Here is a 25,287-nt window from a genome sequence, read left to right as displayed (position 1 = left end):
TGCAGAAAATAGAAAGAGACAGAGGAAGTGGAAAGGAGGGCCTTACTTACATTCCAGGGAACTACACCGAGTCACTGGTTCAGGTATGTGGATGACACTTGGGTTAAAATCAGATCCAAAGAAGTGGCGGCCTTTACAGAACACATTAACTCAGTGGACAATAACAAGGGAAGATGTCTACAAGAACAAACTTGCCTTTTTGGACTGTTGGATATGCATCCAAGAGGTGGGTAACTTGAAAACTGAAGTATACAGGAAACCCACTCATATGGATCAATATCTGTTGTTTGATTCCCACCATCCGCTGGAACACAAACTGGGTGTCATTAGAATTCTGCACCACAGGGCGGAATGTGTGGTAAAGACAAAGAGCAAAAACATCTCAGAGGAGCTTTGAAAGCATGTGGCTACCCAGACTGGGCCTATGTCAAAACAGCAGCAACCAAGCCCAACAGGAACACCAATAGAAATAACTGCCCGGAGACACATAGTAGGTGAAACATAGTCATCCCATATGTAGCTGGAGTGTCAACAAACACCACGTCCCTGTGTTTTTCAAGCCTAGCAACACACTGAGACAAAAACTGGTACACCCAAAGGATCCAAGACCAAAAGAGAAACAAAGCTATGTGGTATAAGGAGTCCAGTGTAGCAAGGAGTGCACAGATCTATACATTGGGGAGACAAAACAACTGCTCACCAAGCAAATGGCTCAGCATAGGAGGCGAACTCTACAAGGCAAGACTCCGCTGTCTTTCTACACCTAAAAGACAAGAGACACTCCTTTGAAAATAGCAAGGTCCAAATCTTGGATAGAGAAGGCCACTGGTTTGAACGAGGCGTGAAAGAGGCGATTCATGTCAAGGTGGAGAACAAAGGCGGGGGGCCTTCGAAACCACCTGTCTGCTACATACAACGCTGTTCTAACATCAGTACCAGAACATTTCACACATCCATTCATGCAACTCTCACAAGTAACACCTGTTTCTAGGAGTCGCATGACACATTGGATAATCTTATCACAGTAACTACACAGAATCAACACCTCTGTGAATTTTCAGATGTTGCCTCTTTGAAGAGTTACAATGTGCCATTGTGATTGGATCAGTGGAAGAGTTTATATGCCGAGAATTTCCCACACTAGTCAATTGAACTGAAGAAGCTGCTCGGATGGGTAGTGAAACGTCTTCAATGATTACTCAGCAAGTCCAGTTGGTTTTAGATTTACCTATACTAGACACTGCTTTCAATATACAGAAATGACATCACTAAGCTCCGATTATAACCGATGACATCACTAAGCGCCGTTTATAAGGATATAATTCACAGGACATTCATGGCTCGTGTATTATATATATATACACACACACAAAATCATGAATATCTTTCAAATTATATCCTTATAAACGGTTAGTACTGATGTACTGATGTTATAATCGGAGCTTAGTGATGTCATTTCTGTTGCTTGCCCAAACCCAGACTAAATCCAGACAGCTATTTACTCTGATTATTACAGAAAACTCATTTACTGTATACTGTTCACATTTGTTGCAAACATGAATGTGATAATATTTGCAGCCTGTAAAAGGTCTTTCCCTGAGCAGGTAAGAGAAGGACACAGCTGCAGGCTACAACAGTTCATCTGTCCTTGTCTCTGTCACTGGTGACTGCAGTTCACGCCAAGCCAAACAGCGCGTATTGAAATAAATAAAATAACAATCTACCATCCCACATTCACAGTGTATTAGTGAAAATATACAAGGCTTGCAATCTCAAGAGGAAAGTGACGAGCGGGCAAAATTCCTAAAATAGAACCACATCGATGGCAGCCATTGGATGCAGGTTGCCATGGCAACAGCATGCATCCTCCGGGGATTGTAGCTGCCCCGATGCAGGCTGAGCAGTCTAAATGCATTACTCTTGCGTTTACCCTTCCGCGGGTTTATTCTCCTCTGCACTGCTCTCATTCCTTCATTATTTCATCATTCAAGCAGCACAAATTGGAAACAGTCTCTTTTTAAGGCAACAGCTCTCTGTCTGTGTATATAAATATATATATATATATATATATATATATATATATATATATATATATATATATATGCAAATGTACTGTGTATACATGTATGTATGTGTGTGTATATATATATATATATATATACTGTATTTGAAGGTTTGTTACTAAAAAAGACATTGAGAATTCTGCAATGCCCTGTGGAATATTAGTACAGGTATGTGACCTATTATCCAGAATGCATGGGACCTGGGGGTTTTCCAGGTAAGGGGTCTTTCCGTTGTTTGGATCTCCATACCTTAAATCTGCTAAAAAAAAAAACAAAAAAACATTTAAACATTAAATAAACCCAATCGGATTGTTTTACCCCCAATAAGTATTCATTATAGCTTAGTTTGGATTAAAGGGGTTATTTACCTTTGAGTTAACTTTTGGTATGATGTAGAGAGTGAAATTTTGAGATAATCTGCAATTGGGTTCCATTTTTTTCCATTTGTGGTCTTAAGAGTTATTTAGCTTTTTATTCAGCAGCTCTCCAGTTTCAATATCGGCAATCTGAGTGCTAGGGTCCAAATTACCCAAGCAACCACACATTGATTTGAATAAGAGACTGGAATATGAATAGGAGAGGCCCTGAATAGAAAGATGAGTGATAAAAAATAGCAAGAACAATACATTTGTAGCCTTACAGAACATTTGTTTTTAGAGGGGGTCATTGACCCCCGTTTGAAAGCAGGAAAGAGCCAGAAGAAGGAAAATAATTGAAAAACTATAAAAAAAGAAATAATGAAGGCCAATTATTTCACTAAAATGCAGTCTATGGGAGATCCATCCTGTAATCTGGAGCTTTCCAGATAATGGATCCCAAACCTGTACCTGTATACAGAGAAAGCAAATTCCTTTATAAAAGACCAAAAACATAAAATACGAGTGAAATATATGCGCACAAGTGTGAATGTGTGCATTATTAGCTATGTGGCACTATAATTATCATAGCTCATAGATACAGTAGAACCTCCATTTTACGTTTTTCAGGGGACCAGAAAAAAATGGTGTAAAGTCCAGGAAAATATAAAATCAGGGAAATGTATTAAACATAATATATAAGTGGGACCACAAAACAACTATGTAAAATGAGGGTAAACTTAAAATCAGGGGATGTAAAATGGGGGTTCTACTGTAATTAAAATTTCAAAAGAATGGAAAAATCAACAGGAGCAGCTAGACATGCAAGGGCATGCGTCACATTGGAAGCGCCTTACATTCAATGGGCGTCACATTAGTATTCAATCCACTCTTCAATTCCAGTGGCACTCGCTGATGCACAACCTCAGCATCATTTCTGCTCCAATCAGGCTGGATTGTAATGAGTTTGCCATCTCCTGCTGACACTCCAATTACCTATTCTGCACTAAGGGATATTGCTCGACAGGCACAAAGCTGCACTTCGGAGAGTTGATTTGCTTGGCACCTCTAGAAGGAGAAAGGTTCACAGCCCCAGTTAATGTAGCAGGACTCTCTCTCTGTTCTTATTTGTACTCATTGGATACACACAGAATAGAGAATGCAGTGTGACATCAACATGCAGGTACCAAACAGGCAGGCAGTCATATGAACCAAATCCAGAAATTATACAGAATGCTTCGCAGAAAGTTTGGTCGCATTCCAAACAGATTAGGAACCCTTAATTGCTTATTCAAATTTGACTGCATTGGTTACAAAGCCTGTGGATTCAAGATTCTGAAAGCGAAATCCAAGTAACCTAAAAGCAGTCAGAGTCAATGCTGCACAAAACCAACAGAACCTTCTATGAATACTGATCTCTGTCTCTGGCGGATGTTCGTGCATTTATTTAAAGAAAAAAGCAGCCCACATTGTCCCCAAATATTCGGGAAGATGTGACTACTGAAATGTAGCACAGGACTAGACTAAAAAAAGCCAGTAGATACATAGGGCATGAAAGAAAATATAGGATCCATTGTTCAGAAACTCGTTGTCCAGAACGCTCAGAACTACAGAAAGGTTGTCTCCCATTGATTCCATTTTAATTAAATAATTCAAAATGTTAAAACATATTTCCTTTTTCTCTGTAATAACATAACAGTACCTTGTATGTTATCCCAACTACAGTATATATATTTAATCCTTATTGGTGGGAAAACAATCTGATTGGATTTATTTAATGTTTAAATGTTTAAATGTTTTTTAATAAGTTTGGAGATCAAAATTATGGAAAGACCCCCTAATCCAAAAACCCCCAGGTCCAAGCATTCGGGATGACAGATCCCATACCTGTATTTAAAAAGGAGACCTCAACCCCCGAATTATAAAAAAAAGCCACTACCTAGTAAGCTAGACAGTCCCCCCACTCTGCTTCTCCTCGCATAGTTCAATAGGTCTGAAAATGTCCCTGAAATTTTTCCCACCCAACAGTGCAGGGTAAGCGCAGCGGAGCTTGTGGGAGACATCTTCCGGATCTTCGGATTTTTTCGTGTCCGTTTCGGCAATTCGGGTCCTCTTCGGCAATTTTGGTGCATGCTCAGTCGGTACGCTCCGGAAGACTGATCCAACTGCGCATGCGCCAGTACGGCGCTCTATTACAGATGAAGACTCGCGGATGTACACAAGGATGTACAGAGACCAGGTACAATATTTACTGTTCATTTGCAACCGAAAAACGCATTGGTGTTAAGCCCATTTATTTAATAAGTAATTACCCTACAGACTTTTTAAATATGAATAATTAAAACTATACCATTTGAAAATAATAGCAACCGGACAGTGTATACTGTCTAAGAAAACTACCAAGTAGAATATTATATAGCTGTCTCCATAAATAGCTGTTTAGCTATAATAACTTACTGCATTAACATCAATTGTCTCCCACTAGTTATTATTTTCTCTGACTCAATTAGCATGCCTGGATTCACACTCAGTAAATGATAGGCTAAATAAAGACATTTGTTAACCCTGTAGGTGTCTCAATAACAGTGTCTGTTAAACAGACAGTTTAATTACATTCATGTTGCTAGATCTACATAATTCTGAGGCAGCATGGTCGAACTTTTATTTTCCCTTGCACAAGCAGCGATGCAAAAGGGACTAGCGCTAGATGGGAGTTGCTGCAATTGGCCGAGGAAACCATAGAATTACAGGTATGGGACTGGTTATCCAGAACGCTTAGGACGTGGGGTTTTCTGGAAAACAGATATTTACGTAATTTGGATCTTCATAACGTAAGTCAAAGAAAATCCTTTAAACCATTAAATAAACTCAATAGGCTTGCCTTGCCTCCAGTAAGGATTAATTATACAGTATCTTCGTTTGGATCAAGTACAAGCTACTGTCTAATTATTACAGACAAAAAGGAAACAATTTTTAAAAAATGTGGATTATTTGGATAAAATGGAGTCTATTGGAGATGACCTTCCTATACCCGGATAGCGGGTTTCCATGTAATGTATCCGATACAGTACCCGTGTATCCAAGTTTTCCAGAGGCATTAACTTACATTGCAGGGCTGCCAAACTGGAGGCAATAACATGAGCCTCTCAGATATATTTTATTTGTTAATTCCATACGTGTGAAGCTTAACCAATCAGAATTAATGATGTGCAAGCTAATGAAGGGTCCTGTTGATCCACTATATGTGCTAGGCTGGGGTAGCCTTTTCCTTGCAGCCAAGCATACCTCTAATTAAAGTTTGCCATACATTGATCTATGTTAGATGCAAAATCGATCTCTCCAGACTATGTTGGTAGCTTGCTTGCCCGTGTATAGGGGCCTCCCATTGGCCTGTCTAATCAATACCTGTGCATGTCTTCAGAGCATGATTGTAATAAGGGTCAACAAGATCTCTACTGTTTTTTACTCTGGTCCCAATTACATAAAAAATGCTGAGCTTATTATATTTCCAAGACACTTCTTTTACGCACATTAGTATTTACAAATATGGGTGCCATTTGCTTGTTTCGGCTAAGAAATTCCCCTTTTAATGCAAGACAGTCCAGCAGAGGGGGTCAAGCCCTCCAAACCATTTGTTTGGCCCTACAATACCTAAGGGCTAACAAGTGGTATATTGGATACTCAACCCACAGCATGGAAACTTGGACAGCACTACCCCAGTAATCAAAAATAGAAATAATATGAATGCCTAATCCATTATGGCAACACAGATGTCATGAGCAATATGACTGCAGATATGAGTACTCAGATAGATTACATTTAATCCCTCAAATTTATTGGGTATTTCAAGAGTTTTAAAAGGGTATTATTTCCTTGAGTATGCAAACTGTGCAGATACTGTATATGTTAAGAGATTATACACTCACATTACATGTGTTAATAGTAACATTCCAAGCAATGTGCTCCAACTTTTAAAGGTTTAACTTTTCAAAAAGCAGACACACTTAGGGAGAATCAGTGCCTCCACTGTAAATCTCATTTGAACAAGTTGATAAACGCTCCCTAATGTTACAGTATGGCCAGTGAGTATGGCTGCTAAATCAGCACACTTGTTCACAAAAAAAAAAAAGAATTGGTGCAAGTTTTAAAGTGGCCATGAACCAGTGGCCATGAACCACCATATATCATGAAACGGTATTATTGTAACATGGCTTTAAATGGGTTGTTCACCATCCAAACATTTTTTTCCCAGTTGAGTTGTTTTCAGACTGTTCAATTGCTTTCCATCTTTTATTTTTTACTGGTTTCCAAAATTTGAAGTTTCATGTTAAACGTTATTGTCGCTGGTGTTTCAGGTGCAGATTCTGAACTGTTACAATTTGCTACATTAGTGGAACATTTCTCAGCAGTATCTGTGGAGTATTAGCAATTTTTGTATAAATTCTTAATAAAACTCAGGGATTCTGCTCAGCAGGCCCAAAGATAAGAAATGGATCAACTAAAGTATTCATTTAGAACAGTTAGAGTCGCGACCCTGCTCTTCCAGACAGAGCGGGGCCAGGCTGGCCAGGCACCCTAGGCAACCTGGCCAGGCGCCCTAGGCAACCTGGCTGGCCACTGCGCAGGTTGAGCGTGTGCATGTGCAAAATGTTGCTTGTGCGTGCATGTGCAAAATGGAGATTGCATGTGGGAAATGTCGCTCACAAGCGCATGCGCAGAAGACCAAAAAGAAGGAGAAATGTCACAGAGTTGGGGTGAGAGGGAACCGGACTGGGGGTAGGCGACAGAGAAGGTATGTGCCTGACGCTCCCTCAGCTTTGCACCCTAGGCACGTGCCTACTCTGCCTACCCCTAGTTCCAGCCCTGCTTCCAGAGCAGCTTCAGAAAGACATAAGAAGGTAAGAAAAAATCAAACTTTCCACTTCAATATTAGAAAAATGGTCACATATAGAAAATAGAAAGTAATTGAAAAAAAAAGCAATGTTTCAAGCTGCCACTGGCCTTTTTCAAGCCTTACAACAAAGAGCCTCCACGATTTCTGGTCAACTAGGACTCAACCACTGATAAAATCAAAGCCTGTGTTACTACCATATTGCCCTTCAGCCAAACTGGCAAGTATCTAGGAGCAGTTCCACAGACACACGACAAGGACACCCTAGTGCCTCTAAACCTGCTCTGGCTCTCCATCCATTGTGCAAGGATTAAGCTGCCCGGACAGAGGATTAGCAGCGGAATTCACACAAGTGTGGAATTGACTACTAAGCACCAACAGAATTAACAGAAGAAACACAGCTTTGTTCATTATAAATGAACAATCATTATAAATGAACAAGTTTACAGGTGGACGCAGAATCATTATTAATTGTTTTTAAAAAAAAATTCATGGTTATTTTAAGACATACTTTAAAAAAGAAAGAAAGAAAAAAAGAAAAAGAAAGAATCCTTAAAAGTTATGTGTTTGAAAATTAATAATTCAGGTCTCACTTGCCTCACTTTTGTCCAGGTTTCCCCCAATAATACTGTAATTAGATCCTGAACACAGCACATGAATTTTAGTTTCTTTCCTATTCAAGAATATTTTTTTATCATGCACAAGGATTGGGGACAAGTGGGATACCATCGGCAAATGGATAATTCAAGGGGGGTGGAAAGGATGATTGAGTGTAAATGGCTGAACAAAAAAAAAACAATGATTTATCCACAAAGTTCACTGGGGCTACTAGATTTCCTAAATATTATTTCAGTACCTATACAAATAGCACATTCATGGAGATGCTTCAGGAGTGCCTGAACACACACACATATATATATTAGGGATTCACCGAATCTAGGATTCGGTTCGGGATTTGGCCTTTTTCAGCGGGAATCGGATTAGGCCCAATCCTTCTGCCTGGCCGAACCAAATCCTAATTTGCATATGCAAATCAGGGATGAGGAGGGAAATCGAATAAAAAATCAAAAAACAAGGAAGTAAAAAATGTTTTCCCCTTCCCACCCCTAATTTGCATATGCAAATTAGGATTCGGATCGGTATTCGGGTGAGTCTTTTGCGAAGGATTCAGGGGTTCAGTCGAAACCAAGATAGTCGATTCGGTGCATCCCTATATATATATATATATATATATATATATATATATATATATATATATATATATATATATATATATATATATATATATATATATATATATATATAGATATATATAGATAGATATATATATCTATATATATATATCTATATATATCTATATATATCTATATATATCTATATATCTATATATCTAGATATAGATATATCTATATATATCTTATATATCTATATCTATATATATATATCTATATATATATATCTATATCTATAACTATATATATATATATATATATATATATATATATATATATATATATATATATATATATATATATATATATATATATATATATAAATAAAAGGATCTGCCTAAGACAATGGCTCAATGTAAAATTTGCTTTTTGATGATTAGTGCAACTGTCTACATGCATCAGCATGTGTGCACTAGCATGACCCCTGATCATCCCAATGATTCTGCTTCTCTTCCTTAGAGAATCAAAGAAGAAAACAAAGTTTATATAATGTAGGTCTATGGCTTCCAACAGACTCCAGCATGCACCCATAAGAAAGATAACATTTCTACTATAATGAGCAGGTCACCCTGACAGCAAAGCTTGCGATGAATTGGATACAATTATTCCTAAATTCCCATCATTCTAAACAGAAGCTGTAACGAACAAATGAGGGATGGAGGAGCAGCACGAGCCAATCTGATTGTTTTGTACATGAATGTCAAGCATGAAAACCGATTACAAGCCTGACAATTTCATTCCACGGTTATCTAACACCAAAGCACCGAGATAACAGAAGAATCTCAGTTCAGTTAGCCTGAACCCAATGACAGATTCAAATTAGCAGGTCGCTTAAATTGTACCAGTCATTCTGTGTAGGTGGCATTTGGATTTCCAGATACAATGCAAGGGCTCATGGGCAAAACTACAGAAAGAAGCAGCCAAGGGCATTTCAAACAAGTCTACAGCACATCAGCCAATTCGAGGCATTTTTATATTTTTCAGTGTTTCCTGATGTGAAAAAAATGCTGAGACAAAATGCCAGGGATTTCTCTCTCTGTCTACAAGGCTTGTTATGGTGTGTCAGGCATTTATGGTTTCTAAATGTAAATGTCCATAGTTGAAGGTGTCTACAAGCAATAATCCCTGTAAGTGCCATAACTAATATTACCATACACTTTTTGCAATTCCTGGTGTTTCACGTGTGCCCTGTGCACATTAAGCCTAAGGATCACAAAAGTAATAGTCAAATTCTCCAGCAATGACCTCTACAATCAGTAGAATACTGGAAAAGCCCATGGCACTGGAAAGGCCCATGGTCCACAAGCCATGTGCTCTGCCGATGGAGAAATGTCTACTGCTCAGTGACCTGTCATTAAAGTGAATGGCGACTGCCTGCCACCATGGGTTTTGTTCCATAAATGAGCATTTCAACATTTTTACAATCCAAAATCAGCCAGTCACGCAAAGGCAGTTGCCATTTAAAGGAAAACTAAACCCTAAAAATGTATGTGGCTATAAATGCCATATTTTATATACTGAACTTATTGTACCAGACTAACGTTTCAGCTTGTCAATAGCAGCAATGATCCAGGACTTCAAACTTGTCACAGGGGGTCACCATCTTGGAGAGTGTCCAGGACACTCACATGCTCAGTGGGCTCTGAGCAGCTGTTGAGAAGCTAAACGTAGGGGTTGTTGCAAATTATCGAGCATAAAATAAGGTTGGCCTTTAATATACGCTGATGCTACAGGGCTGATTATTAAATTCTGATGCTAATTGCACTGGTTTCTCTGCTGACATGTAGTAATTATCTGTATTAACTACTAATCAGCCTTATATTGTGATATTTCTATTCTATGTGTACTGTATATTGTGAGTGGGTCCCTAAGCTCAGTAAGTGACAGCAGCACAGAGCATGTGCAGTGAATCAGCAGAAAAGAAGATGGGGAGCTACTGGGGCATCTTTGGAGACACAGATCTTCCCTGCTAAAAGGCTGTGTTTGTCTTGGGCTGGTACATAAGCCCAAAACATAATGTACATCATTTCTAGCTACTTCTTTAGTTAAGCTTCAATTTTTCTGGTAGGCAGCCCGAGCAATGACAGTTGTTTTCACAAAATACATGGCTTGCAAGGGGATTAATAAAAACTAAAGTCAGTTCCATATTTTGTTTCTTGTAAAATATGCCGACCAAATGACACGAGGTTAAGGGAGAAGGAAAGTCTGTTAGCACTTGTGCTCCTTTAAGCAACATCCACTTGGTACTGTGAACCTCCATCAAACTGACTGACAGACAGCACCAACATGAGATAGCAAGGGAGGACTTCAAAGAAACCAGTATTTTTATCTAGGTACACTGTCCATTTTTAGGACTGCCCATATGTACTCACTAAAAATAAAACTGACAGTCACTAAATTGAGGGTACCACTTGTAGGAATTTCTACCTGAACTTGACTTTCAGAAATAGCAAAAATATTCACGGTTATGGTAAAAAAAAGTCCATGAACATAAGATTTCAAAACCTTATTTCTTAGCAATATCTGATGATAATTAAGCCATTAGACACACTTTTTTCATTCTACTCTATTTGAATAATCAGTTTAATTGAGTATTTATAACTGCTAGAGGTGAGTTACCCTTAGTCAAGCTGCAGAAATAGCAAAGGAGGTGGCTCACAGTGGCCAGAGCAAGCAGTGCATAGAGGGCTTGTACTGGCCTTTTAAGCCTGGCAGAGTCATCCATTGAGCCAGTGCAGAGAAATTTAGGATGTACGCCCTTGGCACACAAACATATGTTTATCCGGCACACAGTGCTCACCGTTCCCTCTGAATGGATGTTAACTGTGCACAAACAGAGGCAGTCATGCTGAAATCCACAGAACCTTGTTTTTTTTAACCCCGGTGATACCACTTTAGGTTAACTGAAAAAAAATTGGTCCTGACGCCTTTTAAAGGCTGTGCAAAATAAAAAATGTTTCTAATATAGTTAGACAAAAATGTAATGTATAAAGGCTGGAGTGACTGGATGCCTAACATAACATAACAGAACAGTCTACTTCCTGCTTTGCAGCTCTCTAACTCTGAGTTAGTCAGCGACTTTAAGGGGGAGCGCATGGGACATAACCATTGAGTTTGCATTTGATCCTTAGCATTCAGCTCAGATTCAAATGCAACAGTTATGGCCCATGTGACCCTCACTCAAGTCACTGACTGGTTACTGCCTGGTAACCAATGAGTGGAAACCAAGAGAGCTGCAAAACAGGAAGTTGTATTCTTGCACAGCCTATCTATTTACCTAGTTTTTATTTTTAGACTAAACAGTTCCTTTAATATTTTAACTACAGTGGCAAACAGGCAGTGTTGCTGTATATATCACGTCACTTCATATTTTAAATATTTTATGACGACTTATTAGGGTCATAAAGAGGCAGTATATTAGAATATAATTAGTTCTAGTATAAATTAAGTAGGTAAGTATGAACCCCATCATTTTTGGATTTTCCTTCACAAAAGATTTGACCAAATCCTGGGAAAAGGAAGAAAAGAAGATACCACCTGCCATTCTGCAGAAAATTCCCCCCCGGCTGATGTATTTTAGGGCCAGGCAAACATGGCCTTTCGTTACCCATGGGGTATACCTACATATTTTGGGTGAACAGGTTTTTAACATGACTTATTCAGAATGGGGTTAATAATTATGGTGGGTGTGTCTAGGGGGCTGATTTACATAGGGTCCAATATCGAGGGTTAATTAACCCTCGATATTCGACTACCGAATGTAAATCCTTCGACTTCGAATATCGAAGTCAAAGGATTTACTGCAAATAGCTAGATCGAACGAAAAATCGAAGGATTTTAATCCATCGATCGAACGATTTTTTTTCGACCTAAAAATTGTTAGAAAGCCTATGGGGACCTACCCCATAGGCTAACATGGCACCTCGATAGGTTTTAGCTGGCGAAGATGGGGGTCGAACTTTTTTTTAAAGAGACAGTACTTCGACTACCGAATTGTCGAACGATTTTTCGTTCGAATCGTTCGATTCAAGGTCGTAGTCGAAGGGCGAAGTAGCCAATTCGATGGTCGAAGTAGCCAAAAAAAACATTCGAAACTCAAAGTTTTTTTTCTTCTATTCCTTCACTCAAGCTAAGTAAATGGGCCCCTAGATGTGTGCTTTTAAGGAAGTTGAAGGTAGGCTGCCGACAGCTTCTGATGAAGTGGCAGGACGCCACGAAACGCGTTAAGCAGGCAGCCAGGGTCCAGACTGCTGCTGTAATCTAATTTTTTATATATATTAAATAAACTTTGATTTTTTTTATTTTTACTGGCTTCCTTGGTGCTCCGCTGTTTTTGCTCTTTTCCTGGAATGAATTGACTGCATGGGATGGCGTGGGGCGTGCAGCAGGCTGAGCCCAGTGTCTGGTAAGTGCTCCCACTAAACAACTCTTTCTGGAATACAACATTTTCGGGAAAGTGTATTACTAAATAAGCCCCAAAAAAAGTGCGGATTTGGTCGGAGTTTTTTTTCAGAAAATATTGAGATAAATTTGGACTTTGATAAATAACCCCCTTAGTGACTCACTAAACACAAGTGACATCAGAAAGCGTCAACTAATGACATCACTAATCCTCCTGATTTATATTAAAGGTTAATCATGGCTTTTGTGCATAATAATCATTAAAAAAAAAAAACCATAGAAAACAAAGTTTGCACCATTTTAGCATACCATGGCCTCTAACACTACACGCTCAAGGCTGTACACAAAGTTAGAGAGTTGATCTTTGTCCCCAAACAGTCAATAAATAAATAGCCTATCACAGGAAACAGCACATAGCCAATCAGCACCTGGCAACTCTATCCCACCCCACTATTAATCCATAATGCAAGGACATGCTACAACAACAGGTGATATTGCACAATGTACACAGACAGGCCAAAGGGGAATGGTCTGCACAGAAGAAGATCATTTTCACTTGCAAAAATTAATATTTCACCATGGGGTTGTGCAGCAATGTCTCTGAGGTGATTGGCCGGGGCTGGACAGGGTCACACCAGTAATGTAAAAAAAGAATGTTTGTACGGAACATCTCATATGCTGTATTAATAATGTATACGGGTATGGGATGCGTTATCTGGAAACCTGTTATCCAGAATGGCCACCTCCTATAACCAAACACCATTTTAATAAAATTATTCAACATTTTTTAAAATTATTTCCCTTTTCTCTATAATAATTAAACGGTACCTTGTACTTGATGCTAATTTAGATATAAATAATCTGTACTTTTTTTTTTGAATTATTTGCCTTCTTCTTCTGACTCTTTCCAGCTTTCAAATGGGGGTCACTGACCCCATCTAAAAAACAAACGCTCTGTAAGGCTACACATTTATGGTTATTGATCCTTTTTTATTATTCATCTTTCTGTTTTTATTATTCATCTTTCTGTTCTGGCCCTCTCCTATTCATATCCCAGTCTCTCATTCAAATTAGTGCATGGTTGCTAGGGTCATTTGTGCTCTTGCAACCAGATTGCTGGAATTGCAAACTGTAGAGCTGCTGAATAAAAAAGCGAAATAACTGAAAAATGAAAGTCAATTATACTTTGTTTGTATTTATTAGTCCAGTCCAGTCCTGTGTAATAAACATTGTTTGATTGGCTGTAATAAGGAAGAATGTCTGATCTTATACAAGGTTACCTGTTGCCTCACATTGCTTGCTTCTCCCACGGGACACAAGACAGTTATACAGCAACCAGTGCAGCCATCTTTAGGTATATAACGTACTGAGATGGCAGCTGCTTCACTCACTTTTTCAAGGTCAGAAGAAAAAAAAAAAAATCAGGCTTTTTCTTTTGGACAAAGAGACAATGGGGTATATTTGTCAAAGAGTGAAGTTAGAGATCCACACAGTTCTCTAGAGCGCAATTCCGCCACTCTCCATGCATTTCTATGGGATTTTTAGAAGAGTATTTATCAATGGGTGATTTTGATAAATATGCCTTTAAAAATGCCATAGAAATGAATGGAGAGTGGCGGAATTTCACTCTAGATGACTGCGTGGATCTCTAACTTTGCTCTTTAATAAATATACCCCAATGTCTTTTATAAACTATGAATTAAAACAGCTTTTTTCTCTGCCCTGATGGCTCAGACTGTTGCTACAATGTAAGACAAGGCAGCTGATTAACAGACCTGTCTTTGCTGGGGAACCAAGACTTTAGCAACAAAAAAGTAACAACCAGGAGCTAAGCAATTGCTGCTTTCAATAGCAACTGTTTTTACAAACAACTTTAAAAACACTGAATTTTTTAATAAATGTATATTGGAAAGTTGCTTAGAATTAGGTTTCATTTTATAAGGCAATTTTTATATTGAGGTTGACTTGCCCTTTAATCTGGTCATGCCACACCCCTTGGACACTAAGGGGGTTATTTATCAAGGTCCGAATTTATCTCAATATCAAACTCCGATCGAACCCGCTCCGGTTTTTAACGCTTATTTATTATTGCTTTTTACCGAAAATTAGCTTTGCGGGAAAAGCTCCGATTTTTTTGTGAATTTTCACCCGAAAGCTCCGAAAACATCTTGAAATTGCCCGAAACCCCGACACAACCAAAAAAAAAAAAACCATAGACACAACCAAAAATCAATGGGACTGTTCCCATTGACTTTTATGCAACCTCTGTTACTGAAATAAAAAAGCCAGCACCAAAGGCACGGGAGACAGACAAACAGGCAAATAGGGTAATATAGTTTTGCGATGTTGCCACCTCTTGTGTAAGAAACAGACCACTTTTTTCACCATATATGTGTTGTTCACCATATACAGTGGTCTGTTTCTTACACAAGAGGTGGCAACATCGCAAAACTATATTACCCTATTTGCCTGTTTGTCTGTCTCCCGTGCCTTTGGCGCTGGCTTTTTTATTTCAGTAACAGATTTGCGGACTTGGAGGGATACAAGTAGGAGCCGGCTGGGATTTGTGGACACAATTGAACCTTGGGCCTATTTTCCTTTTAGGATACTTCTCTGTTTTATGCAACCTCGACAGGTTTGAGATGCCGTGTTTTTATATTCAGGCATTTTAGCCCTTGGGGTTTAATAAATTCCGAAAAATTTGTGATTTTTTTTTAAAAGTCCAATTTTATAAAAAAAATCACAAATTTTTCGGATTTCGGGGTATTTCGGGTATTCAGAGCTTAGTAAATAACCCCCTAAGCCTTGCTTCCTACTAGTTATAACACAACAGGAAGGTTATGAGAAGTGATTGTGATTGCAAAGTCAGCTTGAAACTGCAAGATGGACTGGTAACACCTATCTAGAAGCAATGGATGAACAAAAGGAAAATGAAAATAATTACACCGACCCACCCAACAGGGCCCAGTATTATATACCGTATATACTCGAGTATAAGCCGAGTTTTTCAGCCCCCAAAATATGCTGAAAAACTCTACCTCGGCTTATACTCGGGTCAAGCGCAAAAACGGTCGCCCCCCCCTAAGAATATTCGCCGGCGCCTAAGAATAGTAGCCGGCGCCTTAGAATAGTAGCCGGCACCTAAGAATATTCGCCGGCGCCTTAGAATAGTAGCCGGCGCCTTAGAATAGTAGCCGGCGTCTTAGAATAGTAGCCGGCGCCTAAGAATAGTCATCCAAAAACGAGATTGAAATTTACCAAAAGCTGCTGCATTTCTCACCCTCGGCTTATACTCGAGTCAATAAGCTTTCCCAGTTTTTGGAGGTAAAATTAGGTACCTCGGCTTATACTCGGGACGGCTTATACTCGAGTATATACGGTAAGTAAAGGATAGTGATAAAAACATCCTACAACTCGTATACTGAACCCAGGGACTACAGTGTGGCTATAAAACATGATTTCATTGTGAAACTGATACAAGTATTCATCATTTATTTATATAGAACCAGACAGTTCTCCTCTCTTTAGAATCAGCTTTACCAAACAGGGGTTACGTTAATCTAACAAACAAGAGCTTACTTGTTTACAAGAGCTTGCAATCTTAAGTCTCACTAACAGGAAAAAAACAAGGTGACAACCTTTGATGCCATGTGATATCTAACTACATTTGTAAGCATTTAGATTTTGAGCATATCTAATGTGGGTAGACTTTACATGTTTTTAAAAAGCTGGTACCAATCGGATATCTAAAAACAAATTCTACAAACATCAACTTCACATCATCAATGACTAAAAAATACAATGTACAGATCAAAAGAACCTACAGGGCATCAGACCTTAAAATATGCACAGAAAAAGAAAGAATAAACTATTCTATTCATTGATAGATCTCTTTCTTAAATACATTTGTTGAAAAATAGACTAACGCATCTGGGAAATCCTCTTTTGCTATACAGGTATGTGATCCATCATCCGGAAACCCATTATCAAGAAAGCTCTGAATTATTGAAAGGCTGTCTCCCATAGACTCCATTTTACCCAAAAAATCAAAATTTGTAAAAAAATATTTCCTTTTTCTCTGTAATAATAAAACAGTAACTTGTCCTTGATCCAAACTAAGAAATAATTAATCCTTATTGGAAGCAAAACCAGTCTTTTGGGTTTATTTAATGTTTACATGATTTTCTAGTAGACTTAAAGGGGACCTGTCTCCCAAAAAATGTATTCAAAATCCTATTTTATCACATTAGTCAAGCAAAATGAACTTTAATTACACTATATAAATTATTTGATTCTTGTTTCCTTCAGTCTGGGAATTCATAATTATAACAAGCAGGCAGGAGCCATTTTGTGGACACTGTTATTAAGACAAGCCTTGTATCATCTCAGAATCTTATTTGTGCACCAGAATGGGGGACCCAATGTCCAGCCCCATGCCCTGACTACACAATTAAATGGTGAAGACAACAGGGGAATGTGGGGAGATCAGCGACATCTAGTAAGGGATGAATGGAAAGTGAAAGTAATTGTCTGCCCTGCCTCTATGCCTAGACATAGAGGAGGGCAGACAATATTTGATTGACAGCTGAGATTTTTAAATGAGCTTACAACAGCTATGAATGCTTTAATAAAAAATAGAAATTGGATTTCATGTTGTATTTGAAAAGGACTTTTATTATACAGATTTGTGTGTCTGGGTAACGTGTCCATGAAGAGATCCATTATCCAGAAAACCCCAGGTCCCGAGCATTCGGGATAACAGGTCCCATACCTGTACAACCAGTGGCATCATAGAATTCAGCTTTAATTACTACAACACTTAGGGGCCCATTTATGAAGCCTCTATATTTTCTGGTCGAGTTATTAAGGGGGAAAACTCAGATTTTTAGAGGAAAAAAGAAACTTGAATAATTAAAGATTTATAATAACTCAAAGCTGCTAAAAACCCAAATCTGAAAATACTCCATCTAAAACGAGTCAAGGCCATGTAGAAGTCAATGGCAGATGTCCCTGAAGATGTTTCTTCAGGGACCTGTGCTGGATGAGATAAAGTCAGGGTTTTCAAGAGACAAACTCGAAAAGATTGTTCGATTCAGACGAAAATTGTTACGATTCAAATCCTTGCACGATTCTGTAGAAACTTTTTTCAAGCTGATTTCTTTAATGGGAGTAAGGTCGACTTTGTTTTGATTAAAACATGGGATAAATTTGAGTTTTAGTAAATACCCCTCTTATGTTAGAAGCACACTTACAGAGTCCCTCGCCAGAGAATAAAAATCAATGCCCACCGAGTACAGTCTCCGCTGCTGTGCATGGGCACTTGTGCTTACCCGCCTGGGAGAAAAAAGCTGGCAGATATCTTTGCTGCAATTACAATATTATGTTCTCTGTACATACTATAACTGTTTCAGGATGAACACAGAACTAACACCAAAATATCTATGCATGGCTATTTCGTAGCTTTTCCAAGATCTAGAGGGCCGTAAATGTCATTTTCCGCACAATAAAACTAAACGATTCCCATGGGTGCTACAGAACTTTGCAGTTCCAGTCCATTTAAGCTACAGCAAGCTTTGCATACAGTTGGCTAATACTTGTAGCTGAACTGCTTACTGTTGCTACTATAATACATGTAGCTGAACTGCGCATCTGTTGTGAAAGGAGCCTCAGGGCAACATTCCCGTGGCATTTATGGGCAAGCTGATGAAAATGCTTGTTGCCAACTGCTCCTGGCCCTTGGTCTAAAATACATAGCTTGCTCTTGACTAGGGATGAGCAAAATATTTTCGCATGAAAAATCCCCCCGTAGACTCTAATGCAGTGATCCCCAACCAGTGGCTTGAAACCAACATGTCACCAACCCTTGGATGTTGCTCCCAGTGGCCTCAAAGCAGGTGCTAGAAGCTCTCTGTTTGTTTAGATAACAGCAGCTGCCATATTAGCTTGGTGTGACATCATTCCTGCCTGAGTATCTCCCTGCTCACTCATAGCTCTGGGCTCAGATTACATCATGGAGAGGAGGAGGGAGGAAGGAAAAAGTAGGGGGAGAGGAGCAAACTGAGCATGCTCAAGCCCAAGCCCTGGAGGTTTAAGCTGAAAACAGGAAGTCTGATACAGAATCCCATGTGTACACAATAGAAGGAAAGAAATGCAGTGTTTCTTTTGACTCAGGACTCAAAGCAGCCAGGCCCGGATTTGTGGAAAGGCCATCTAGGCCCGGGCCTAGGGCGGCAGGATTTTAGGGGGGCGGCATGCTGCCCAACCACACCCACATTGGTTCAAAAACACTGGAGATGCGCCAATCCTCATTGCTCCTCTCCGCCTGGAGGGGACAGGGGCGAAGAACGGTAGTGGGCCTAGGGGCGCCCACTATATAAATCCGGCCCTGAAAGCAGCATTACTTTGAGGGTTTACTGGTGTATTTATATAGACCTTTCTGATAAAGCTTACTTACTTTTAATCTGTCCTTTAAAGTTTAATTCAACAAGAGAAATAAATGATACCTGGTCCTTTAACCTTGAGACATTGAGCCCTGCCCAGCAGCAAACAATAACACCTATTGTAGCTGACATGCCAACTAACTTCAAGTGGGAAGAACAGCCAGTAGGTGGGCAGCCAGCAGGCCATTCATTGTGGTATCATCAAGAAGCCTCATTGAGACACATGCACGTATCACCATCTGACGCTATTGTCCATAGCAAGACCTAATGCCTGTGGGTTACTGGTCTCCTTGCTCTCTGGTTAGCCAAAGTACACCCAATATTGAGTCCAACCCTAAGTATTGGCATACACGTGTAGAGGGAAAGTTGACACTGTAAAACCTTGCAACCATCCTTCACCTAATTAAGAAAATTATACTAAAATGAAAGGAACATTATTTATGAATGTAGGAATATAAAACCCACACTCCCCAGTACAGGTACAGAATGCTCGGAAACTGGGGTTTTCTGGATTATGGGTCTTTCTGTAATTTCGATCTTCTTACCTTTAGTCTACTAGAGAATCATGTAAACATTAAATAAACCCGACAGGCTGGTTTTGCTTCCAATAAGGATTAATTATAACCTAGTTTGAATCAAGTACAAACTACTGTTTTATTATTACAGAGAATAATTTTGATTATTTGGATAAAGTGGAGTCTATGGGAGATGGCCTTTCCGTAATTCAGAGCTTTCTGGATAAAGGGTTTCTGGATAACAGATCCCATACCTAAAGGAAATAACCCACATTTTCAGTTTTCCTTTTTTTCTGTAATAATAAAACAGAACCCTTTACTTAATCCTAACGAAGATATAATTAATCCTTAGTGGAGGCAAAACAATCCAATTGGGTTCATTTAACGGTAAAACTATTTTTTTTAGTAGACTAAAAGCATGGTGACCTATATTATCAAATTATCCGGAAGACCCTAGGTCCCAAGCACTCCTTAACAGGTCCTATATCTGTACATGAACAGTAAGCTCATCTAGAAGATCCCACTAGAGCCCTTCCCTGCCAGCTTTTGCCCAAAAGTAGCATCTGTTCTGCCTGCACTTTCCCATGAACTATGAGCTTGTAAAGTAGTGTGTACACTGTTAGTTTTATTGAATAAGATCTGGTCACAGGCACACAAACATATAATAATCTACAGGTGCTTGTATATTTATATAGGAAACTGTGCACTAAGTCATTAGAATAACAGCACTCTAATAAGCCTAGATATGTTTGGCCAAGTACAATTAGCACCGAGTCAGTCCCAGGGGGAATCAGCGAGGTGTGTCTGTATGGAACAAGCGTCTTCCCAGGCAGTGACGGGTTAATAAAATGAATAGATTTTACGCTGGATGGAGACGCACACATCAGTAGGCAGGCTGATCCTTACTTTGATCTCTGGCAGTGCCTCTGTACCACGGAACGGAACTGTTATAACAAACTGCCAGATCATTTGAACAGACCTCATTAAAGTCACTTTAAACAATGCCGAAAAAAGGCAATCGGTGCCTGACTATCAAATAAATATTTATAGGAGACAGCCCAGAATCACACAAAATAATTACAGTTGGCAGTTGGTAATTAAAACTGCCAACATAACTTATAATATTACAGCATATGCATTACTGGGGGTGGGCAAAGGTTTTAGGCGAAGCCCCCCTCCAGTCAATCGCTATTACTATTAAAAGGAGTATGACCAAAGCTGCTGCTCTGTTTTAAAGAAAAACAGCCTTTGACTCTTTATCTCTTTAGTGGGAACTTGCAAGTCCTGGGAGCAGAGCACTCAGAGGACTGCACAGAACAAACCTGTTTGGGCTGTCTTGCCTTTCGGGATTAGCAAGTGCCAGTTATAAACTGCCGCCCGTGTTTATAGCAGGATCTGGGCTGCCCAGGTAACATTTCCAGGCCAGTCCTTTAACTGAGCGTGTGTGTATAATAATACATTTATATACAACAAGGTGACAGTGTGGGGGGGGGGGGAGATTCAGCCCAGTACTCTGTATTTATTCATTGTGAATTAGAGATCAACAATGAATTTAATTCCATTCAAAGTCAAGAAATGCCTCTTGGTGGTCAGCGATATATTAAGAGCTACCCTCATGGGGTATATTTATCAAAGAGTGAAGTTGTTGATCTCTGCTAGAATGAAAAACCACCACTCTCTATTTATTTCTATGGGATTTTTAAAGGCGTATTTATCAAATGGGGAACTTTCACTATCACCCTTTGATAAATATGCCTTTAAAAATCCCATAGAAATTAATGGAGGCAGCATTTCACTCTCTAGCTTCACTCTTTGATAAATATACCCTCAAATGGTCCTGACCGTAAAATATTTATTTACACCCAAGCGGAAGCTGCCATACTTAAAAAAAACCAAAACAGCTACTTCAACAGAGATATTATCCATAAAAAGAAGCACCTGCCATGCATAAGTACAATGAATGTTGTGCCCAGAGCTGTAGCTATTATTATTACAGGTATGGGGTCCATTATCTGGAAATCTGTTATCCAGAAAGCTCTGAAAAGGCTGTCTCCCATAGTCTCCGTTATGAGCAGATAATTTCTAAAAAAAAAAAAAGGATTTCCTTTTTCTCTGTAATGATAAAACAGTACCTTGTATTTGATACCAGCTAAGATTAATCCTTATTAGAGGCAACGCAATCCTAATGGGTTTATTTCATGTTTAAATAATATATTTCTAGACTGAAAGTAAGGAGATCCAAATTAAGAATAGACCCCTTATCCGGAAAACCCCAGGTTCCGCCCATTCTGGATAACAGGTCCCATACCTGTATTATTAATATTCTGCAGTGCTGTCCAATAGACTGGCTCATACAGCAAACATACAAAGGCCATGTAAATGCAGAGATTAAAGGGGCCAGATCAGTGCATGGAAGTTACTAAGAGCAGGTATATCCACCATACGACTCTGCAGATGCTGCAGCTCCCAATATCCCTCTGACAACCCAAGGTAGTGGGAGTTGCAGATGGAAGGAGACAAGTAAGACATCCCTGAGATGGAGAAGCAGTAACTGATAACAATTAGACTTCAACCCCCCCCCCAGGACCCGAAGATACTAGGGACCCAAGGCAAATCTGCCCCTATCCTCACACTGCCTTTGGTTCTGCCCTGCCACTGTACCGTCCAATCAAATACATGGCAGAGGACTATTTTCCCTTAAAGACACAGGTTGCAGAGAGCACAAGTCAGGGGCAGGTAGAAAGAGGGATCCTGCCGCGTGTGTAATGCCTGGAGCCTCAGCCCGGGGCAGGTAGAGAGGAATCCAGTCATGTAAAGCCTGGCAGAGACGCAGCGCAAGAAATAACTCTCCGGGGTCAAAGATGAAGGTCGCGGAAAGGCTGCATTGGTGGGCGCTCGCCTATCTCTGTACAGAGACCTACAGGTACTGGATGATGTCCTAAAATGCTTTCCGTACACCTGGCCGCTCTGTGATGTGTAACTCAGCTTACCGTGCCGCCTCACGAGCTGCTTCCAGCACTCTACTCCAGGAACACTGAAGAAAAACCTCCGCTGTACAGTCCTTGCGAATGGCACCGATCTACCTCCAGTCCCCGGAGCTCTCAGCTACGCGCAGCTCTCTCTCTCTGTCCCTCTCTCTCTCTCCTGTTACCACGCCAGTTCATTGCCTCGGAGAAACGTATGTGTGGAAGCTCATTGGAAGCTCAGCTTCAGCGTCTCTATAGCGCCACCCGCCGGCAACTCGTGTGGAACTGCAACTCTTGGATATTATCAGGGCAAATATATTCCTATAGAAAAGCTGAGTGACCATTTTAAAGACATGGTTCACCTTTAAGGTAACTTTTAGTATGTTATAGAATTGTAAGCAACTTTTCAATTGGTCTTCATTATTTATTTTCTATAGTTTTTTTTTTAATTTGTCTTTTTCTTCTGACTCATTCTAGCTTTTAAAAGGAGGTCACTGACCCCATCTAAAAACAAATGCTCTGCAAGGTTACAAATGTACTGCAATTTCTACTTTTTAATACTTGTCTTTCTGTTCAGTCCCTTTCCTATTCATATCCCAGTCTCTTATTCAAATCAGTGCATGGTTGTTAGGGTAATATGGGCCATAGCAACCAGACTGCAGAAGTTGCAAGAGCTGCTGAATAAAAAGCTAAATAACTCGAAAAGCACAAATAATAAAAAAATGAAAACCCATTGCAAATTGTCTCAGAATATCACTCTCTACATTATACTAAAAGTTAACTCAAAGGCGGACAACCCCTTTAAAGAGGTGTTTCACCTTTAAAGGGGTGGGTAACATTTAAGTATGTTATAGAATGGCCAATTCTAAGCAACTTTTAAAATGGTTTTCATTATTTATTTTGAGTAGATTTATTGCCTTTTTTCTGACTCTTTGCAGCTATCAAATGGGCGTCGCTGACCCCTTCTAAAAAGCAAATGCTCTGTAAGGCTACAAATGTATTGTTATTGTTACTTGGTATTCCTCATCTTTCTATTCAGCCCCTCTCCTATTCATATTCCAGTCTCTCTCTTTTTAATCAATGCATGGTTGCTAGGGGAATTTGCACCCTAGTTACCAGATTGCTGAAATTGAAAAGCTGCTGAATAAAAAGCTAAAAAACCTTTAATAATAAAAAATGATAACAAATTGTCTCAGAATAAACCAGGTGGACCCCAGCCTTCATGGGCCCCCACCGATCCAGCCATGTTCCCCCAATCGGGCTCCCCTTTAAAAAAAAAAAAACGTTGCTGCACCTAGAAACCGGCGTTCTCTGAGGCGCGCAGAGGGAAGCCGGGAGGGGCCCTCCGATGACTGCCTGAAGGGGCCTTCATGTGGCAGTCCTGGTGGGCCCCCCATTACTCCAGTCCGACCCTGCACTTACTCCACCTATAAAACAAATGCTCTGTAAGGCTACACATTTATTGTTATAGTTACTTTTTATCACTCGACTTTCTATTCAGACCCGTCTCCTCTTCGTATTCCAGTCTCTTATTCAAAGCAGTGCATGGTTGCTGGGGTAATGTGGACCCTAGCAACTAGATTGCTGATATTGCAAACTGGAGAGGCGCTGAATAAAAAGCTAAATAACTCTAAATCCGCAAATGATAAAAGCTGAAAACTAATTGCAAATCGTCTCAAGCCTGCCAACCAAGGGGTCCACAATGGATAAACAGTCTAATCAGCCAATCACATCACTCTCCTTTGTGTGTCACTTTTTAAATCTAAATCTTAATTTTCCCTTTGAAAAGGAAAAGTCACCTTTTAAATAAAATGTAAGGGGTCCGTTTACTAAAGCGCGGTAAATTTGACGATATGTTTCTGCATGTTATCGAATATTTTTCCGCCAGAATATTTGCAGTGACAGTTTAGTAAACAGTCCAATACACTGCAGCACACTGTAGAGTGAATGATTTTTTTAAATAAGTGAATTTATTGGCTCATAGTTTTTGAGCAGACAACTAAAAACTAAGTGGCAACGTTTCAGGCCTTGCAGGACCCTTTATCAAGCCTTGATAGTTGCCACTTGGTTGTCTGCTCAAAGGCTATGAGCCAATAAATTCACATATTTAAAAAATCATTCACTCTACATTGTGCTGCAGTGTATTGGACTATTACATTGAATTTGTGGATTTAAAGGAATTGTTCAGTGTAAAAATAAAAACTGTGTAAATAGACAGGCTGTGCAAAATAAAAAATGTTTCTAATATAGTTAGTTAGCCAAAAATATAATGTATAAAGGCTGGAGTGATTTGATGTATATTATGTCAGTCAGATCACTACTTCCTGCTTTTCAGCTCTCTTGGTTTACACTGACTGGTTACCCTGGCTACCAGGCAGTAACCAATCAGAGACTTGAGGGGGGGCCACATGGGTCATATCTGT

At 39.5% G+C, this 25,287-nt stretch overlaps 1 protein-coding gene across 1 annotated transcript in view; it reads right to left on the bottom strand.

Annotated features, from left to right (window-relative positions):
- sema4g.L (semaphorin 4G L homeolog) overlaps positions 1–23,064 on the bottom strand; it is a 164,956-nt gene extending 141,892 nt beyond the window's left edge. The window contains exon 1 of the mRNA XM_018225232.2: positions 22,889–23,064. The gene's annotated coding sequence lies outside the window, so the exon portion shown is untranslated. The remainder of the gene's footprint in view (positions 1–22,888) is intronic.
- Positions 23,065–25,287: the final 2,223 nt, after the last annotated feature.

The sequence above is a fragment of the Xenopus laevis genome, chromosome 7L (assembly GCF_017654675.1).
Source record: "Xenopus laevis strain J_2021 chromosome 7L, Xenopus_laevis_v10.1, whole genome shotgun sequence".
Lineage (NCBI taxonomy): Eukaryota > Metazoa > Chordata > Amphibia > Anura > Pipidae > Xenopus > Xenopus laevis.
Note: the sequence above shows the minus strand (reverse complement) of the source record. Positions and strands in the feature narration are given on the sequence as shown.